We start from the raw sequence: 21,194 nt of genomic DNA, 5'->3' as shown, positions 1-21,194 counted from the left end.
AAGAAAAAGGGAGAAAAAGCACAAATAAACACAATCAGAAATACAAAAGATCAAATAACAACTGACTCCAAAGAAATTCAAAAGATTATCAGAGATTACTATGCACACCTATATGGAAACAAGCTTGATAACATAAATGAAATGGAGGAGTTTCTGTAATCACATAACCTCCCCAGGTTAAAACAAGAAGACATTGAGATAATAAATAGGCCAATAGCAACCCAAGAAAACTACCTACAAAACAAAGCCCTGGACCGGATGGCTTTCCAGCAGAATTCTACAAAACATACAAGGAAGAGTTTATATCAATTCTATTCAAAGTATTCCAAGCAATTGAGGAATATAGAATTCTCCTCAAATCATTTAACAAAACTAACATCACAATGATTTACAAACTGGATAAAGATCCAACAAATAAAGAGAACTACAGGCCAATATCCCTTATGAATATAGAGGCAAAACTCATCAACAAGATTCTTGAAATTCAGATACAAAAATATATCTCAAAAAATCATCCACCATGACCAAGTAAGCTTCATCCCCAGGATGAAGGCCTGGTTCAACATTCATAAGACTATAAATGTAATTAAATACAACAACAGGTGTAAAAACAAGAACCACATGATTACTTCATTAAATGCAGAAAACATTTTTGATAAAATCCAGCATCCCCTCTTGATAAAAACTCTCAAATCCTAGGTATAGAAGGAACATACCTCAAAACAGTGTCACCTAAAACAAACCCACAGCTAGCATATTGCTAAATGGAGAGAAAGTGGAAACATTTCCCTTGATAACCAGAACAAGGCTGCCCACTCTCATCCTTCTTGTTCAACATTGTGTTGGAAGTCCTAGCTAAGGCAATTAGACAAGAGAAGGAAATCAGAGGTATCCAATAGGAAAAGCAGAAATTAGGTCATCCCTCTTTTGCCGATGATATAATATATACCTTGAAAACCCAAGAGAGTCTGTAAAAAACCTGCTTGCACTGATAAAGGGCTTTGGCAAAGTCTCGCACAAAATAAATGTGCAAAAGGCAGTTGTATTTTATGCATCAACAACAAGCAGGCAAAGAACCAAATAAAAAGCACAATCCCATTCTCAATAGCCACAAAAAAATTAAATACTTTGGCATCTTCCTAACCAGAGAAGTGAAAGACCTTTACAGTGAGAACTACAAAACACTGCTCAAAGAAATCCAAGAAGACACAAGCAAATGGAAAAATATCCCATGTTTATGAATAAGAAGAATAAACATTGTTAAGATGTTCATCCTACCAAAGGCACTCTACAGATTCAACACAATACCCATTAAATTACCAACATAATTCTTCTCAGACCTGGAAATGACAATACAGAAATTCACATGGAAACATAAATGACCACAAATAACCAAAACTTGCCTTAGCAAAAGAAGCAAAGCAGGAGGTATCATACTTTCACACTTCAAACTTTACTATAAGGCTACTACAATCAAAACAACCCATTATTGGTACAAAAACAGGCATATAGACCAATGGAACAAAATGGAGATTCCAGAAGCAAAGCCTCAATTTCCCAACCAATTCATCTTTGGCAATGCCTCCAACAACAACCACTGGGGAGAGGAGACCCTATTCAGTAAATGGTGCTGGGAAAACTGGATGATCACCTGTGAAAGTTTGAAACAGGACCCCTACTTATCACCATACACAAAAATTAACTCTAAATGGATCAAAGACCTAAAAATAAAACCTCAAACTATAAGAATCTTAGAAAATGCAGGAGACATCCTTATGCAAATTGGAATGGGAACCAATTTCTGATCAAAACCCCAAGTGCCAGAGTTTAAGATTTAAGATAGACAAGTAGGACCTCATCAAACTGCTGAGCTTCTGCAAAGGATAAGAAGCCATCAAGAGAGCAAAGAGACAACCCACAGAATGGAAAAATATATTTGTCAACTGTATATCTGACTAAGTCTAACTTCTAGTATTTATAAGGAACTCGAATACACCAAAAGGAAAAAAATAAACAGCTCCATTAAAAAGTGAACTAAAGACACGAATAGACACTAGACACTTTACAAAAGAATGTATATTGGCAGCCAACAGACACATGAAAAAGTGCTCAGCCTTATTCATCATCAGAGAAATGCAAATCAAAACCACATTGAGATACCACCTAACCACAGTAAGAATGGCCATCATTAATAAAACAAACAACAGCAGATTCTGGGAAGGATGTAGACAAAAAGGAACATTTCTACACTGCTGGTGGGAATGCTAACTAGTGAAACCTCTTTGGAAGACAGTGTGGCAATTTCTGAAGGAACTAGAAATTGACCTTCCACATGACCTAGTGATTCCCCTATTGGTAATATACTTTGAGGAACTCTAATCATTCTACAAAAAAGATACCTGCACATGTATGTTTGTTGCAGCTCTGTTCACAATAGCAAAAACATGGAACCAACCATGCTGCTCATTGAAGCTGGACTGAGTTAAACAAATGTGGTACTTATACACAATGGAATATTGTGTCCACAAAAAGTGACAAACATATGGACTTCACAGCAATTTGAATGGATTTAGAGTCTATCATATTCAGTGATCTATCAAAAAACAGAGTACCATATGTTCTCACTCATAAGCAGATCTTGAACAATTATCTATAAGAAAGGGATTGGCAGTAGTGGGAAACTGCCAGGGGTGGGGGAAATGGGATTGCAATTGAGGAAACTGCCAGTGCAGGGAGGGGCACAACTTATCAACAAGGGTACCTGCATAATGAACATTTATATAACTAACTCTGAATTGTACCCCACATCTTTAAAAGAAAAAAATGAAAGATACAGTATTTCATGGAGAAAAATAAAACTGAAGGGAATTAAGAGAATTAATACTCTGTATAGTTTTTTCTTGCATGTACCATTAGGGTAAAATATTGGTTGTTACTTTAATTTTTGTTTGTTTTTTCCAACAGCTATTTTGAGACTTTGAATCTTACCTCTTTCTTCAGCTAAACTGAACTCCTGAGTAACCTAACAAAAACTAGGGGAAATTATTTCTGAAGCAGGGTCTGGAATAAAAGGTTGTTTAATGGCTGCAGTAACAGAGGCTAAAGTAGAAAGATGAAAATTTGTGTTTAAATAGGACCACTTAAATTTGGTTTTGCAGATGTAGGGTTGTCTTAGGTTAAGACAATTTTCATATTGTGACTATAAACATGATTATTTGAGGAGAAATCAAGCTAATAGATACTGTACTTAGATACCAGATACTGCTTTTAATTAAGAGGCTAAAATATTAACAGGAGTGTTTACCTATTATACAGTTTTCTGTACTGAAATACTTAAATGGGAGAGATACATGCTGACATATGATAGCAGTTAAAAAGGTAAAAATTTAAAAACATCAGTGGCATCAACCCTAAAAAAGAAATAATTCACATAGAAGTGGAAAAGTGACCAAAAAGGTTTTACCCAAGATATCAGCATTTTTAACAAAGGTAAAAAGGCAAGTGGAAGACTTAGCGAAAAGACTGTAGATGGTCTGGAATACATAAAATGTACCAGAACACTAAAAATTTGGATTGTGAAAAGAAGGAGAAACAATAAAGTATAGAAGTGAGACAATAGGAAAGAATAGATTATTGGGCATGCTTACATCTTTGGCAATAATTGAGTGTAAATAAGTAATGTATCTTGCTTGTAGCTGATGACAAACTAATGAAATTACCATTATTACTAGACCACAGTCTTCAGATTCAAAAAGACACATGGAAAGAATGCTTACCATTATCTTAAAAAATGGGTTTTATAAAACCTTTGGCAGAGGCTTTAATTCAGGTCTCATGAATTACTGTAGCACTATCTTTGAAAATAATCTAGAGTCACCATGAGTCATCCTTTTTTGAAATGAAGTAGTCATTAGAACCAGTATAAGATCTTTTTAAAGAGGTACATACAATTTATGCACCTCAAATTCACTTTTTCAACATTTTATAAACTATATTTAGATAGAACTGTTTTTATTAATAATTATATATGTTTATTTTATTATGGCAAAAATATTTATAGTCTCAGAAAGAGTCCATAGTTATTGCCGGACTAGGAACAACAACAACAAAAGTAAATTATTCCTGTCTTCAAGACACAGTGATTAGGGTGTTAGGCATTTTGCGTTTAGGATGGTTGCCTCACAGATCTAAGCCTAAGCAATGGTGTCAGCACTGGGAACATGCCTTAAAGATAAAGAAAGCATATACGTCTATACCTTTTCCAAGCATCTATAAACCACAATAGGCAAAAGGGTAAGCAATAAAAACAGGTCTTCTAGAGTGAGACTGCTGAGTTTGAACTTAACTGTAACTCTAGCACTTTACTCTTCATCTGAAAAAACGGTAGCAATAGTAGTAGAATTGTTTCAGTGATTAAATTACCTATAGGGAAAACACTGAGAAAGATATTTGTTCTAAAGTAATCAATGCTTTTTGCTGTTATAATTTCCGGAAGAGTTGATATTTTTATAATTTCCCTTTTATTCGACATTGTGTCATTTGTTTAGTAAAATTAGCAATATTAGATGCTGAAAAAATTTTCAAAACGTCAAATGTGAAGATATCATATTTTACTTGGTACTTAAGTAAGGATAGTGGTCTTTTCATTTTCTTATGGCATGTCGTGGTTTGTGAATGAAAATTGATGTTGTTTGTTCACTTTTATCTTACAGAATTTACCTCTGGTCTTTTAATTTTTTTTAAAATTACATATTGCTTTAGTGTGATCTCAGTCTAAAGTATATGTAATATTATTTTTTGAGGAAGTGTAAAAAGAAAGAAACTGAAGTGAAGGACAAGAGAGATTGGAAGGAAAGGAAGAAGACATGACACAGATATAATAATTACTTGGTTTTAAAATGTCCTGACAGCTTGATGTCACTACAGTCTCCCAAATAGTGGTAAAGTGAATGCCTTTGAACAAAGACTGTATGAGAGGAAGAATGTTGTATGTGATTGCTCCTAAATTTCATTAGTCAAAGTTTGCACTCTTAGATTTTAAAGGGCCCATAAATTTATGTTGTTTAAGAATATAAGTTAAGACATCTCATGTCTCAAAGTCAACAGGCAAGCTCAGATTTGGAATGAAAAATATGAGTTAGGCATTGGTGGGAATGAATGAAATTAGAAGGGTAACAAAGGCTCAATTGCTACTGCAATACCTGGATTGGAACACATGGTCAAAGATGAGGGAGACAGAGTAAGACCAGATGCAAAAGTGTACTTTATATAGATATCAGGGACATCAAACTTTTGTTACAAATGCTGTAGACTTATTTCTCTGCTATTTTTAAAATTTGGAAATAAAATATTAAAATATGTGTGGTCTAATATCTCTGTTTTTTTAAAATTGGGTTGAATTTATATCATATCTGGTTGCATATATCATATTTTGTTAGCTAGAATAATCTATTCCCTAATGCCAATTATAAAGAAATGATTCCTTCGCTGTTAAGATGTTTCTAACATATTTCTACAAAGTTAAATAAAAACAGTGATACTTTGTTACTGTTAAATAAAAAAATGCAAAACATCAATGCATTTGGACAGAAATGGAGATAAATTAAACAGATGTCTCTACTACTCATGGTTATAAAACAAAAATAATGTGTATGTATTTAATTGATTAAATACCATCTTAGACTTTTTTTTATACCACCAAACAGGCAATATTTGTCTTATATTTTTTTCTTTCTGAAATATATTTTAAAATAAAATACCAATAATGGTAACATAGTTATCTCCCCAAAATAATAAAATAAACAAAAACCACTGTCTTACTATGAAGGACTATTAAATTCCCTATTCTTTTATTATACATGGAATTAGAAATGGAACTGACTTCTAAAATTATCACTATAAATTTCTGTCTTTTATAGGAGGGATATTATATCGTTGATTGCAAGTTTAATGTTCCATATTAGCAATTCATCATTTTTCAATATTAATATTTATTTTCACTAAATATGAAAGCCTCATTTAATCAGAAATTTCCTCATCAATTTGAGAAAGTCAAATTAATTATTAAGAGTTAGTTAATATTAACACCAAAATGCCATTCCTGGTTTAAAATAAGCAAGTCTTGATTTACCTATTATGTCTGATTCTGCATGAATGTAATAAGAAAAAAATTATAATGCGATTTTTATGCAATTTTGAAAGTACATAGAGTAACTCATTCGATCTATAGACTGAAAAGAAAGAAAGACAAGAAGAAAAGAAGAAAAAAGAAAGAGACTTCATACTTTTTATTGCTTTCTAAAGATATCAATATAAACTATGTTAGATTTTCTTATATTCTAAACATTGGCTTTTATTTTGTCTGACACCAATCTTTTTTCATCTTGCCAATATAAATACAAAATTTCTATGTAATTTTAGTTAGTTATCTCAGAGAAATATGTAAAGGTTTGAGAGCAAAGCTATTAATAGCAACTAATTTATTGTATATATTTCTGTAGGCTTAACAGAGAATATACCAAAATTTGTCCTCTGGGCAAAGAACTCTTACTAATTTGGCAATTTTAGGAAATAGCAGGGAAGAATTTAAGAATGCAAGCTGTAATTATAGCACTCTATACAAAATACATTGATCTTGTTAGGTCCATGGAGATAAACATCTATATAGTTTATAAATAATCTGTGTTTTATTAAATTATTTCATATTTGGTCTTCTGTAATTTCTATAATTATTTACAGAATAGTATAAAAATTTTAATTTTGTAGTAAATAGTTGACCTTGTCAACTTAAAAAAGGAAAAACTAAACTAAATATATGTATAAGTACATCTAAAAAAATAATAATTATTATTTAATAAGTTATTTGCAGATTTATATTTCAATTGATTGTTAATATATCTGATAATTTTTAAATATTTTGCTTCTGAAATAAACTGTTAATCATATTTAGATATATAGCATTGAAAACACTCTAATGACCAAATAAATTAGACCAGAGGGTCAATAAATAAGTGGCTATAATCCCAAATATGATATTTTTAAAAATGATTGAGCCAGGCTCAGTGGCTCAGCCTGTAATCCTATGCTTTGGGAGACTGCGGTGAGTGAATTGCCTGAGCCTGTGGGTTTGAGACCTACCTGGGCAACTTGGTGAGACCTCATCTCTACAATAAATAAAAAAAATTAGCCGGGTGTGGTAGGTGTGCCTGTAGTTCCAGCTACTTGGAGGGCTGAGGCCAAAGGATGGCCGGAGCCCAGCAGGCGAGGTTGCGGTGGCCAGGAACGGCCATTGCACTCCAGTCTGGATGACAGAGTGAGACTCCAACTCAAAAATAAATAAATAAATAAATAAATAAATAAATAAATAAATAAACAAACAAATAAATAAATATTAAAAAAAATTAAAAATGATTGAGTTCTCTATTCATTAACATTGTTTCATAAGGAATAATTATAACTACTTTTCACCATATTTTCTTTGAGGCTTAAAATATTTAAAATTGATGATGAATATTGCAACATGATTATAGTACAACAGATTGAATTTAAGAGTAAATCATATATTTGAAATTAGTGGTAACCTTTTAAAAACATTATGAAGTTATTCCTTTCTGGTGATACTAAACTCTAAGTGCAGTGACTGGTAATGACTATACCTGTATAGACTTGGCCCCAAACATAGATGCTCAATGCCAGACTCTAAAAATAAACTAAGACAGCAGGAAAGTTCATGGATTGTTCTGTTGCTGAAGTAAAGAAAACCAGCAGGTTTTTTTTTTTTTAGTATCTACAGTTGCAAGAATCATTTTCAAGTAATATTCATATTAATATTTCTTAAAGATTAAAAATAATACAAAATAAGTTATTTTCCTTTGCTAGGAAATTTCTTTCTTTCTTTTTTTTTTTTTTTTTGGCTACTATTTTTTCTTGGGCAAGTGACAGTGGTACTAAAATTTGCTTTGGTTTTACCCATGCCTCACAAATCTTTATTTATTACTACATGTCTAGTTTGCTAGAAGAGAGAGAATCTACTCCTGTGCCATGCACAGAACCAGAAATCTAGATCTTAGCACCACAGACCCTTTTCTTATTATAGCCTACAAAAATCAGTAATTTGTCTTTGAAATATGGGCAGCCAAAAGACACATAAAAAAGTACTCAGCCTCACTAATCATCAGAGAAATACAAATCAAAATCACATTGTGATACCACATAACCCTAGTAAGAATGACTATTATTAATAAAACAAACAACAGATGCTGGCAAGGATGCAGAGAAAAAGAAGTGCTTCTACACTGCTGGTGGGAATGTAAACTAGTGCAACTCCTTGGAAAGACAGTGTTGCAATTTCTGAAAGAACTAGAAATTGACCTTCCATATGACCCAGAAATCCCCCAATTGGATATACCTGGAGGAACTCAAGTCGTTCTACAAAAATAAGACCTGCACACGCATGTTTGTTACAGCTCTAGTCACAATAGCAAAAACATGGAACAAACCATGCTGCCCATCGAAGTTGGACTGGATTAAAAAAATGCGGTACATATACACAATGGATTATTATGCAGCCATAAAGAAGGACAAACATATGAACTTCATAGCAACTTGAATGAATGTGGAGTTTATCATACTCAGTGATCTATCACAGAAACAAAGAGGAGAGAACCATATGTTCTCACTCATAAGTGGACCTAGAACAATTATCATAATACTATAAGAAAGGGATTGGCAGTTGAGGGAAACTGTCAGAGGAGGAAAGGGGATATCTTATCAACAAGGGCACCTGCATAATAAACATCTGTATATCTAACCCTGAATTGTACCCCACAGCTTTAAAAAAATTAAATAAATAAATAAGTAAATAAATTCAGTAATAAGCAATCATTCAGATAACGGATTCTGCATTCTGACTGCCACTGCTGAAGTTCAAATCAGGGTTCTGCTACTTCACTTCAAATATATGTCAGCAAGGATCTATGTGAGCACAAATTCTCTGTGCCTGACTTCTCTCATCTTCATAATTTAAATGGTATTGATGCTATCTAACTCATGGCTTGGTATTGAGAAACAGTGGCATAGAGAAAGTGCTTGATAAGTAATAGTGATATTGAAAATAAAAATAGTGGTGAATATAAAAATTTAATATGTATATAGAATACATATTTATACAATTATAAAAAATGGAAATCTAGTTAAAGTTGTAAAATAATCAAACATAAAACACTTCAGGCTGGGCTCAGTGGCTCAGCCTGTAATCCCACGCCTTTGGGAGGCTGAGGTGAGTGGATTGCCTAAGCCCGTGGGTTCGAGACCCACCTGGGCAACTTGGTGAGACCTCATCTCTACAATAAATCAAAATGAGCCGGGTGTGGTAGCACGCGCCTGTAGTTCCAGCTACTTGGAAGGCTGAGGCGGGAAGATCACCAGAGCCCAGCAGGTCGAGGCTGCGGTGGCCGGTAACGGCCACTGCACTCCAGTCTGGGTGACAGAGTGACACTCCAACTCAAACAAACAAACAAACAAACAAAAAACACTCCAAAATACAAAGAAATGCTGAACTAGAACAATGACAAAACAATCAAATAACAATAATGCATGCGTAGTAATATTAATTCTAATAATGAGCTGTGTTCAAAAGAACATAATGGTTCTTTTCATCCAACAGAAATGAAGAGAAAACTCAAGGCATGGTGGTGATGAAAGCTAAGATCATATTGTTCTGGAAAATAAGAGCACTGTAAAAGACTACTTGCAAAATGCAGGAAGCCAAAAAAAAAAAAGAAAAGAAATAAAGAAAGATTATCATTGGCATACAAATCTAGAACATGTTTGGATATGAGTGGGGAAAAAAGACAAGAGAGAAATTGAAGTAGTACATTTTATCATGCATAGAACTGGAGCTCTGAGACTTATCACGTATATGATGTAAAAATCCCAAGTTATGAAATCAAGATAAAAACCCATTAGGAAACAGTGTAGTGCATAGAGCTAAACAGAGGAAGAAAAAGGGTAGAGAAATACACTAATACAAATAATAAGAAGAATTGCAAAACTAATTTCTAAAAAGAATGATAAAATGCCCATTTTAAAATTTTTCTAAAAACTATCATAAATGGTTTATATAAGAACAGTTTTCTAGAAACTTGCAAAAAATATATGCTTTTAAAAGTCATTTTTTAAACCCTACTTATTCTGTAAATTTACTTTGGGTGATTTTATTGTTAAATTTAGAAATTAACTCATTTTTGGTTAATTGGCTACATTTAATACCTATTATGTTTTTATAAAATTGAAATTTAAGTTAATTTTTGAATATTGTAAGGTAATCATATTTACTGGTTCTACTATTAGTAGCAGTTGCACTACTAATACTATTTGTATATTACTTATAGTAATACTAAGATTTAACCTAAAAATAAGACAAAGTCTAATAACAAGTATCTAAGTAAATATTAAATGTTTTTATATGAACTGTATTACTGGATCAGTTCTTATTCTATAACTGTATATAATATTAGAATTTAATTATCAACAGATCAATAAAAACATCAGCAAAAAGGAGACATTTTAATCTGTAAATTATTATTTTATAATGCTTTATTGTGATAAAATTTACATACCATGAATTCACCCAGGTTTTTTGTTTTTGTTATGTTTTTAATAAGCACCTCTGAAATCCACGTAAGTTACTATATTATAACTTTATTGTATTTTAATGATTGATAAAACAGATTTTAAAGAATCATAGAAAAATTAGTAAACCATGAGGATTAAAATTCCATATCTTCCTTCATTCTAAAATAAAATTTGTCAAATTATTTTACACTTTTAGAGGTATATTTTGGCATATCTTCAAAAATTTTTATTAGAAAAAATACTTTTGAATATAGCATTTCCCTAGTTGAGTTATCAAGGTATGTAACATTTATTTTGAATTCAGTTTTTTAAAACTTTTGCTATAAATTCTACTTGATTTCATCACAAATGTTATTTATTTGCTAACATGTGAAAACTGAAATAAATAAAAACAAATATATGTTGTATACTCTGTGATTTGGTAAAGAATCTATATAATATATAATTGATACTATATTCACCACTTTATGTTGTGTAATAGCTAGCAATATAGCAAAAATAATAAAATAAAAAGTGCTGGGGAGCAGTCCAGCCTAATCTAACCCTCCTAGATATGGCGCAACAGTGCTTGTAAATCATCTAGTTCTACTTTGGTTTGTAGATTAGGAAATCGGGTCTGGAAAGCATGAAGTCATTTATCTTCTAAGAATTATTTTACAAATCACTGTCATATTGCATGCTAAAGTCATATAATCTTCATATATGTATTTGTATAATATATACCTGATGCCAACTCTGAAACAAAATATTGTTAAAAAATTGATATTAATCTATAGTTATTGTCATATAAAAAGTAAAAACAAAAATTAACATAACTTTATAATATATATTACAGAAATTTAAGGATTCCACTCATCATAGAAACACTTCATATAGTCATAAAGATTTATAAGCTGTTAAATGAACTTCAAGACAAATGCAGGGAACATGTAATACCTGGTGTGGATAGTATGTCTAATGATAATACAAAACCTTTATGGTACATTAACATTTTCAAAAAATGAGTAATGCTCTAAAATTAGCACCATAAAGTTACAGATGAGGGTCAAAGTGAAATGTAATTTTGTGAAATAAAATCAGCACTATAATTTATTTAATGTTGTTATTTTAGATCTGTTGCCATTAATATATTCCAATAAACCTAATTTAAGGTGTGTCTATGATGGATGATATTTATTTAAGAATCTAGGATATTTTGCTATTTATCTGAATTATAAAAAGCATATATTCTGTTTCTCATTATGTGCCTAATTAATTTAGTACGTTAAAAATTCATCTTACTCTGCTTAGAGCAGGCAAGCTCAAACCTTTTAATTGCATTGTGTTCAAAATTAATTTTTGTAGCTACTTTAACAGGAAATAGCTTATGTATATCACTTAAATAAATTTTAAAGTCATATATTTATCTCTTGACTTTTTGTGAATTTAAAATATTTGTATAAATTTTGTTTTCTTTCTTGTAGTGTATTCAAATATAATGATAGATACCTTAGAATAGTTAGGTAAGTAATATGTTTTACTTCATATGTGATTCTAATGTATATTGCTTAATTATGTAAAACAAAATGAAGAATTTCATTAAGCTAGATTGCCAAAAAATGAACTATAATTATTTTTTAATGTAAATTGATTCTTAGGTTAAAGTGACAGTATCTTTCTCTTTAAATATTTGTAGAATATTATCTCCTGTTTTTTCAATATCTATGAATGAATTGGAACAGAAGAGAATGATATTTTTTTAAGCTTAAATAGCAATAACTGATCCATAGAATCAACTGCATGACAGTATATCAGCATAGTATAATAGTTGTTATAAGAAGGTGGGTTTCAAGATGACACTTAGAAGAGGCTAACTAGTGCCTCTCTCATAGAGCATACCAAGGAAGAGAGTCCCAGCAATCAGAGCAGATTGAGTTGGAGGATACACCTCACAGACCAGGAAGAACCATCAGAATACAGAGACAGCAGGGAGGAGAAAAAACAGGCAGACTGTTTTGAAACCAGGAAGTTTCCTCCCCACCTGGTTGTGTCAGAAACAAAGCAGTCTCAGGATGTGAAAAATGGTGAGTGTGGGAGATAGAGAACTTGGATTGACTCCCACCATGCACTGAGAGAGTCCCTCTAGCCTCACCAGGCTCCAGTTGCACACAGAATACAACCTAGAAATGGCTCAACATTCTGCTGCCAGAGCCCACGTGGAGCTAAAATCTCATTTGAGCTCTAAATGCCCACAGCCAAATTACCCCCATGAAGCTGTTCCCTGCAGTGGTTGGCAGCAACCAGCTCCCAGGCTGGGAAAGTACTCTAGCCTGCTGCCTTCACTCAGCTCAAGAGCAGCAGGTTTTGCAACTGCAGGCAGCTCCAGTTTGGAGCAAGCTGCAGTGAGAGATCCTGTTACTGAGAGGCCTGCTGAGTTCTGGACAGGAAAGTCTCTAGCATGGTAAGGGTAACCAAGAGGACTCCTATCATGCTGGTAGGCTTTCTCTTCCCCTGTGGATGTTCTTGTGCAACAGACAGTTCTGACATTTCTGCAGTACTCTCACAAAGGCCAGGTTTCCATTTCACTTCCCAATTTCCACTGAGTGTACATAGCAGGATCAGGACCACAGACTTGCTGATTTTAGTCCATGCAAATAGGAACTTTGAGTTATGAGGACAAACAGTCTCAGATAAGAGAAGAGAAACTGGAATTGGCAAGGGGAGATTGTCAAGCTGGAAATCCCTCTCTCCTTGTGTGAACTTTTTTGTATAACAAAAACTGCTCAGCCATTCCTGAAGAGTGGCCAAATTGGACAGAGGACCTGTTTACCACTGGGACAACCAATCTTGGCTGCAGGAGTGAGTTGGGAAGCAGTCTAACCTAAACTAGCCTTTCCAGACTAGATTTATCCCAGCTCTCCTCAAAACACCAGGGATTGAGAAACTTTGGGAGTTTCCATAACTCCACTTATAACTTAGGTTATCTGTGCACATCTCTATGGAAACAAAGGCCAAGCAATAAAGTACAGCGGAACCAGCACAGCTGTCTCCTGCAAGTGCCACATCCTGCCTGAAGGTCAATTTGCACAGTCCATTACAACATCTGAGACAATAATATAGCCATTGAGATGGAGATAAGAAAAAAGCCCATGCCACCATATATCTCACAGATTAGTCTTCAGACTAAGACATCAGAGAATTTCTCCAGAGAGTTCTCCAGAGACTTCAGTGACCAACTATCTTGACATTTCAACCTCTGCACCTTTACATCAGGGAATACCTTTCAGGTACCTTCCAGCACCAGCCAAATGATGACCACCTCATGGGACAGCTACACACAGAAGAGCAGCAGGGCTGCAGTGACAAGGTCTGCAAAAAGGGAAAGTGCAACATAACAGAGGAGAACCCAATGTAATTAAATAAGTAAACATGTAAATCCCACATAAAGTTACTCAGCACTAGCAAACTTATCTAACTAACTAACTAAATAAATAATCAAACAGTCTTTACAGATAAGAAGGTACTACCAAAATGCACAATACTCAAAGCTTTAATGAGCTGCCACCCATAAAAGAAACTCTCAGATCCCAAGCAATGGAAAACATCCAGAACAACATGTCTCTGGTGACAGAGACAAATAATTCAGACTATATATTGCAAAGACTGTGAAAAAAAGCTATGAGAAGATGGAAACACACAGATCATGCAGCAATTAAAACAGTATAGGAAATAAAACCTGAGAATATGCCAATATAAGAAAGGTCCAATCTGAACTCTTGAAAATAAATTATTCTTTCCTGTCATTTTAAAACACAATGACAAACCTGAGCAGTAAAATTGACAGAGGAAGAAGAAGGTATCTCAGAACTTGAGTATCGAACTATTGGAGTAACCCAGTCAGACAAAAACAAAATGAAAAAACTCACGAAGAATGATCAAAGCCTATGAGGGACTTGGAATAATATAAAGAGACTAAATCTATAGCTGATTGGCATTCTGAAAGAGAAGAGGAAACTGAGAACACCCTGAAACAAACCTTCTAAGTTTCCATGAAAGAAAATTTCCCCAATCTCACTAGCGAGGCACCCATATACTTGCAAGAAGTCTAGAAAACTCCTGTGAGGTATTACATGAAAAGTCTGTTCTCAAGACACGTAACAGTCAGTCTCCACAAGATGAGCAATAAAAGAAAAATTTCTAAAGACAGCTAGAGAGTTAGACTGACCAATGACTGGAAAAGGTTATCAGAATTCCAGCAGGCTTCTCAGCAGAAAACATGAAAGCCATAAGGGACTGTGCTCTCATTTTTAACACTCTAAAAGAAAAACAATCATAGTCAAGAGTTTTCTACCTCACCTAGCTAAACTTCATTAATGGAAGGTAATTAAAATCCATCACAGACATTCAATCCCTCGTGAATATGCCACTTTGAGACCAGCGCATCAGGAGATTCTTAAGACAGTTTTAAGCATGGAAATAAAAGAAAGGTCCCATTCAACTCAAAAGCACAGGCAAGCGTAGAGTTACCAGACCATACAAATCAACAAGCCTAAAAAGCAAAGCAGCCTTTTAATAGCAATGTGATGGGAGTAAGCCTGCACAGGTCACTAATTAGCTTAAATGTGAATGGACTGAATATTCCACACAAAAGACACAGAGTGGCAAGTTGGATGTTAAAAAAATTATTCATCCTTCTACCACTTTCAGGAATCCCGTCTCATTGCAAATTACACTCACAGTCTTAAGGTAAAGAACTGGAAATAGATCTTTCAGGCAAAGGCAAATAAAAAACAGAAAAGAGGAAGAATAGCTATTCTTAGACAAAACAGACTTTAAGCAAATGAAAGTTATAAAAGACTGCATAATGACAAAAGAGTCAATCTATCGCATGAAGTATCCATCTTGAATGTATACATGGCCAACAAAGAAGCATCTAGATTTATAAAATAACTGATAATTACTAAGAGAGTACATAGACAGCCATACATTTACAGTTGGAGACTTTAGTACAAAAAAAAAACCTAGAAAATCCAGAACTATAACTTGACACTTGATCAATTGGACCTAATAGACATTTTCAGAACACTTCAACCAACAGCCACAGATCATACATATTTCTCATCAGCACATGGAATGTACTTCAAAGCTGACCACATATTAGGGCATACATCAAGCAAAAACAATGTTTAAAAGATCACAATCATACCAAACATCTTCTCAAACTACAGTGGAATTAAAAAAAATAAAAATAAAAATCACCAACAGGAATTGCACCAAAACACAAATACATGGGAATTAAACAACATACTTCTATTGACTTTTGAGTAAACGCATAAACAAACAAAAAAAAATTAATCATGGAAACAAATAAAAACAAAGAAGCAACACACCATAATACCTGAAATACCACAAAAATGATGCTGGGAGGAAAGTGTATAATATTGCATGCATATCAAGGAAATAGAGGGATCTCAAGTACACAGCCTATTGTCACACCAAGGAAGCTGAAAAGTAAACAAACAAACAAACAAACAAACAAAAAAATTCTTGATGTAGTAAAATAATTGAAATTATCAAAATAAATTCACAGTTAACTGAAGTAGAGGCCAAATAAATCATATAAAGGATCAAAAAGACAAAAGACTAATTCTTTGAAAGGATAAATAAGATTGAAAGACTTCTGGCCAGAATTTTTTTAAAAATAGAGAAAAGTTTGAGCAAGCACAATTAGAAACAAAAAAGGCAATGTCACAACTAACCCTGGAGAAATTGTAAAGATTATCAGAGTTTACTATGAACACTTGTATGCAAAAAAACTAGAGAATCTAGAAGAAATGGAGAAATTCCTAAAAATACACAACCTCTTAGACAAAAACAAGAAATTGAAACTCTCAGCAGATCAATTATGACCTAAAAATTGACTCAGTAATAAAAAGTTTCCCCTCCAAAGACAGCCTTAGTCCAAATGATTTCTCAACTGAATTTTTTCACATAAAAGAAAAAGCTGATGCTAATACTATTGAAAGTATTCCACATAATAGTGAAGGAAGAAATATAAAATTTTCCTGGCTTGTTATATGAAATCAGTATTATCCTGAAAACCCAAATGACAAAGACCCACCAAGGATGGAAAACTACAGGCCAATTTCCATGATGAAAATAGACAAAAAAAAATTATCCACAAGATTCTAACATATTGTGTCCAAGAGCTGAATTTAAGTATTATCCATCTCAATCAGTTGTGCTTAATTCCCAGGATGCAAGGCTGTTGAACATACACAAATCAATAACCATAATGTGTCATATAAACAGGTGTAAAACCAAGAATCATATGATTATCTCATTAGAAAAAACATTTGATGAAATCCAACATCCTTTCTTAATAAAAGCTCTCAAACACCCAGGCAACAAAGGAACATTTCTTTTAATAATAAAGGCCATCTATGACAAACCTTCAAGCAACATCAATCTTAATGAGCAGAAAGCTGGAAGAATTCCCCCTAAAAACTGGAACAAGACAAGGATGCTCACCCTTCTATTAAACATATTACTGGAAGTCCTAGCCAGAACAATCAGGTAGAGAAAAGAAACAGGGGTATCCAAATAGGAAAAGAGAAAATTGCGTTATCTCTCTTTAAAGATACCTAGAAAAATTGATAGTCTATCAAAAACCTAGAAAAATGGATAGTCGATCAAAAACCTCCTCACATTAATAAATGACTTTAGTAAAGTCTCAAGATACAAAATAAATATATAAAAATATAGTTGTATTTTTTATACAACACCAGCAAGCAGATTTACAACCTAATCAATAACACAGTCCCATTAGCAATCACTACAAAAATATACCTCATTATCTTTCTAACCAAACAGGTGAAAGATCTTTACATTTAGAACTACAGAACACTGTTCAAAAAAATCAAGGGTGACATAAACAAATGAGTAAACATCCCCTGCCCCTGTATTGGAAAAATCAATATCACCAAAACATGTCTTACACAAGGCAATCTACAGATTTAATGAAATATCTATCAAATTGCTAACATCATTTTTTGCAGGCCTAGAAAAGACAATACAGAAACTTATATTGAATCAAAAAAGAGATTAAATGGCTAAATTAATTATCAGTAAAAAGAATAAAGCTGGAAACATCACATTTCCAGACTTTAAAATTTACTACAAGCCTTCAGTAATCAAGACAGCATGATGTTGTTACAAAAGAAGACCAAAGAAACAGGACAGAGAATCAAGAAGTAAAGTAATGGATCTTTAGCCAACTTACCTTTAACGAAGGTGATAAAAACAACATTGGGGGAATAAAACAATATTTAACAATGAGTGCTGGGGAAATGGACTAACCACATGCAGAAGAATAAAACCAGAATACTACCTATCACCATACATGAAAATTTGCTCAAAATGGATCAAGGACTTAAATGTAAAACATCAGATTACAAGAAACTTAGAAGAAAATGTAGGGAACACTGCCCTGGACATTGGAGCAGGTGATGAATTTATGGTCAAGTCCTCAAAGGTAAATGCATCAAAAACTAAGATATATAAAATAACTGGATACGGGAACATCCATTATCATGAATCTTTAAGGTAAGGAAGACTACAGAACAAATGACAATTGAACCAGTACAACTTGAATAAAATTACATAAATATGGCAGGAAATGTTTAATGTGATAAAGTCAAAATTTGGAACTATGCAACTTAGTAAAAATAAAGTAGGTAAATGGTTATGTTGTAATCTGAATCCAGTAAGTCTTGTAACTCTTTTCATAGAGGTAGGATGAGTATATAGTGTAATAAAAGAACTCAAGAATGGTTTAAAACTGCATATTGTTTTCTTAGGTTGTGTTAGTACAATATTGCAAACCCTACTTAGGTTAAAGTATAATAGAATATAATATAATCAACTTGCTCAAATAAAAATTATTATTTATACAATATTCACAGCAAAATATTTTTATAGTATCATCTGAAATTCTCAATGACAGAGATATTCATGGATGTGTGTGTGTGTGTGTGTGTGTGTATGCATTTATAAGAAAAAGAGAATTCATGTCTTAGTATATCTTGGAGGGAGATAAATTGCATGGAATTTTAGGAAAAAGAAGCTGGTACTTAGCCTTGGGCTCATCTGCTCTAGAAATTAACATTCAGGGTAAAATATAAAATCACTGAATTTGATAGAGAAAGATTTGAGTTTTGTTGAGGCTCTTTAGCTTTGATAAAAAATTTAAGAGTAGAATAAAGTTGTAAATAAAGATAGATCAAGTTTACATACCAATAAAATTTTAAATTCTTAGAATTATTGTTACATGTGAATATTTGTCACAGAGGTACATTGCAAATATTTGGGCTTCTGATGAGCTCATCTCCCCTCCACCCTGTGATGATCATGGTACTCAGTGGGTGGTTTTGCATCCCTATTTCCCCATCCTTCTTTCCTCTTTTAATAGTGCCTAAGGTATGTTGTTTTTGTCTGCATGCCTGCGTATAACCAGTGACCATGGGAGGTGTATAAAATCTCTTCCATTTTGCTCATCCCTTTTACTTTAGCAAGAGGTTCTCTCCTGATCTTCCACTGGTGCTAGTTCCAAATGTAGTTGAGGCTTGTTTCATTGGCTCTCAGAGGTCACACAAATCCCTGCAATGCACCTCAGCTTAGATTTCCAGATAGTCTCCTGAAGACCAGCTTCACTCACTTTTTCAGATCCTCTTGGTGAGAGAAGCACTCTCCTGATATATATATATATATATATATATATATTTTTTTTTTTTTTTTTTACTCTGTTCTTTTGCACTTCAAGTTTAAGCAGATTTCCTTTCCTGCAGTACTCTTATACCTGGCAGAAAACCTATCTGACACACTGAAGGAATCAAATTTATTATTAGTTTATTTTGTCTTGGGGATAAAATTTTAAGGTAGATAATTCAATTAACAAATAAATATTTAGTTTATTTTATTGGTTAATTAAAATGCATTCTTTTTAGAGAACCGTGTTTGTAAATAATTGGGATGTTGTATGTATCCTGTCATCCTCAAAATTAAAGATAGATTTTATAATGACTGTGAACAAAAACAGTGCAGCAAAAATATGAGTGAGTGATTGAGTCAAATGTGTTGTAGATTTTTTGTCATTGAGATTGATTTAGTTTGACTGCCAGTATATAATCATATCATTATCTAAATCAGGATACATTGTTATTTGGTGGTCAAGAAAAGTTAAACCTATGTCTATGTATCATTGGCTAAAAACAATAAAGTTTATTTTTTGTTAATACCACATTAACAGAAGGGTATAGACAAGTCATAAAGAATGCTGGGAGGAGTGGCTCATCTTTATAATTCCAGCAATTTAGAAAGTCAAAGCAGAAGAATCTCTTGAAGCCAAGAGTTCAAGACCAGCTTAAGCAATTTAGAGAGACAATCTCTGCAACAATAAAAACCACAGGTCCCAAAGGAGTAGAGGCCTGTGTCAATACAATTATCCACATAAACCCAGTTAGGGAACTGTGGTCTGGTATGAAAAAGTTTAGTAGAATACCATTGATTAGTTTTTGTTCTCAAATTTTATCTGCATTTGGTGGTCACTTGGCTATGCTATTTTTATACAGTTTGAGGGAAGTAAAATTGTATAATCTTCCCAGGAGGAATGTAAAGAAGATAAAGGAAAATTACTAATTACTACCCTTAATAGTTTCTGAGAGTAAATGTTCATATGATAAACTGAGGGTGGAGATAAATTTGTTGAACATCACTCTTGTGGAAACAAAATTTGAAATATCGGAAACAAGGCTTAGATACCTATTTTTTTCACTTTTAAACATGGTATGGAAACCAGAGTAAGTTGGCAAAAAGTAAAATAAAATTAAATTAAAATAATGATAATAAATATAAGGTGACTGAATAAGAAACAAAAAAAGTATAATTATACTTGTTAACTGATGACATAAGCTATGGAAAATCCTAAGGATTCTAAAAATATATACTATAAGAACTAATAAATGAATTTGCTAAAGATTCAGGTTACATCATCAACATACAAATATAAGTTGCATTCCTATGTAACAGTATTGAACCATGCAGAACTAAAATTAAAGAAACTATCATTTATAATAGCATCAGAAGAAACAAAATACTTAGGAATAAACTTATTCAATACTTAGGAATAAACTTATTCAATACTTAGGAATAAACTTATTCAATACTTAGTAATAAACCAGCAAAAACTTGCACTGTTAAAATTACAGAGCACTGATTTTAAAAAGACACAAATATTTAAAAGACACCCTGTGTTCATAAATTGGAAGACAATATTGTCAAAATGTCCACGATATCCAAAGTATTTTCTTCATCAGATTCTGATAGTACTTTTTTACATAAGTGGAATAAAAATATTAACATTCTTATGAAACCATGAAAAATAGAAAATAGCCAAATGAATTTGAGAAAAAAACTAAAGACTTTCTTCCTTATTTTAAAACACAATACACAGCGAGGCGTGATAGTGCGCGCCTGTAGTTCCAGCTGCTTGGAAGGCTGAGGCGGAAGGATCGCCGGAGCCC

The sequence above is a fragment of the Carlito syrichta genome, unplaced genomic scaffold (genome assembly GCF_000164805.1).
Source record: "Carlito syrichta isolate Samal-C Ts95f unplaced genomic scaffold, Tarsius_syrichta-2.0.1 Scaffold309502, whole genome shotgun sequence".
Classification (NCBI taxonomy): Eukaryota; Metazoa; Chordata; class Mammalia; order Primates; family Tarsiidae; genus Carlito; species Carlito syrichta.
Note: the sequence above shows the minus strand (reverse complement) of the source record.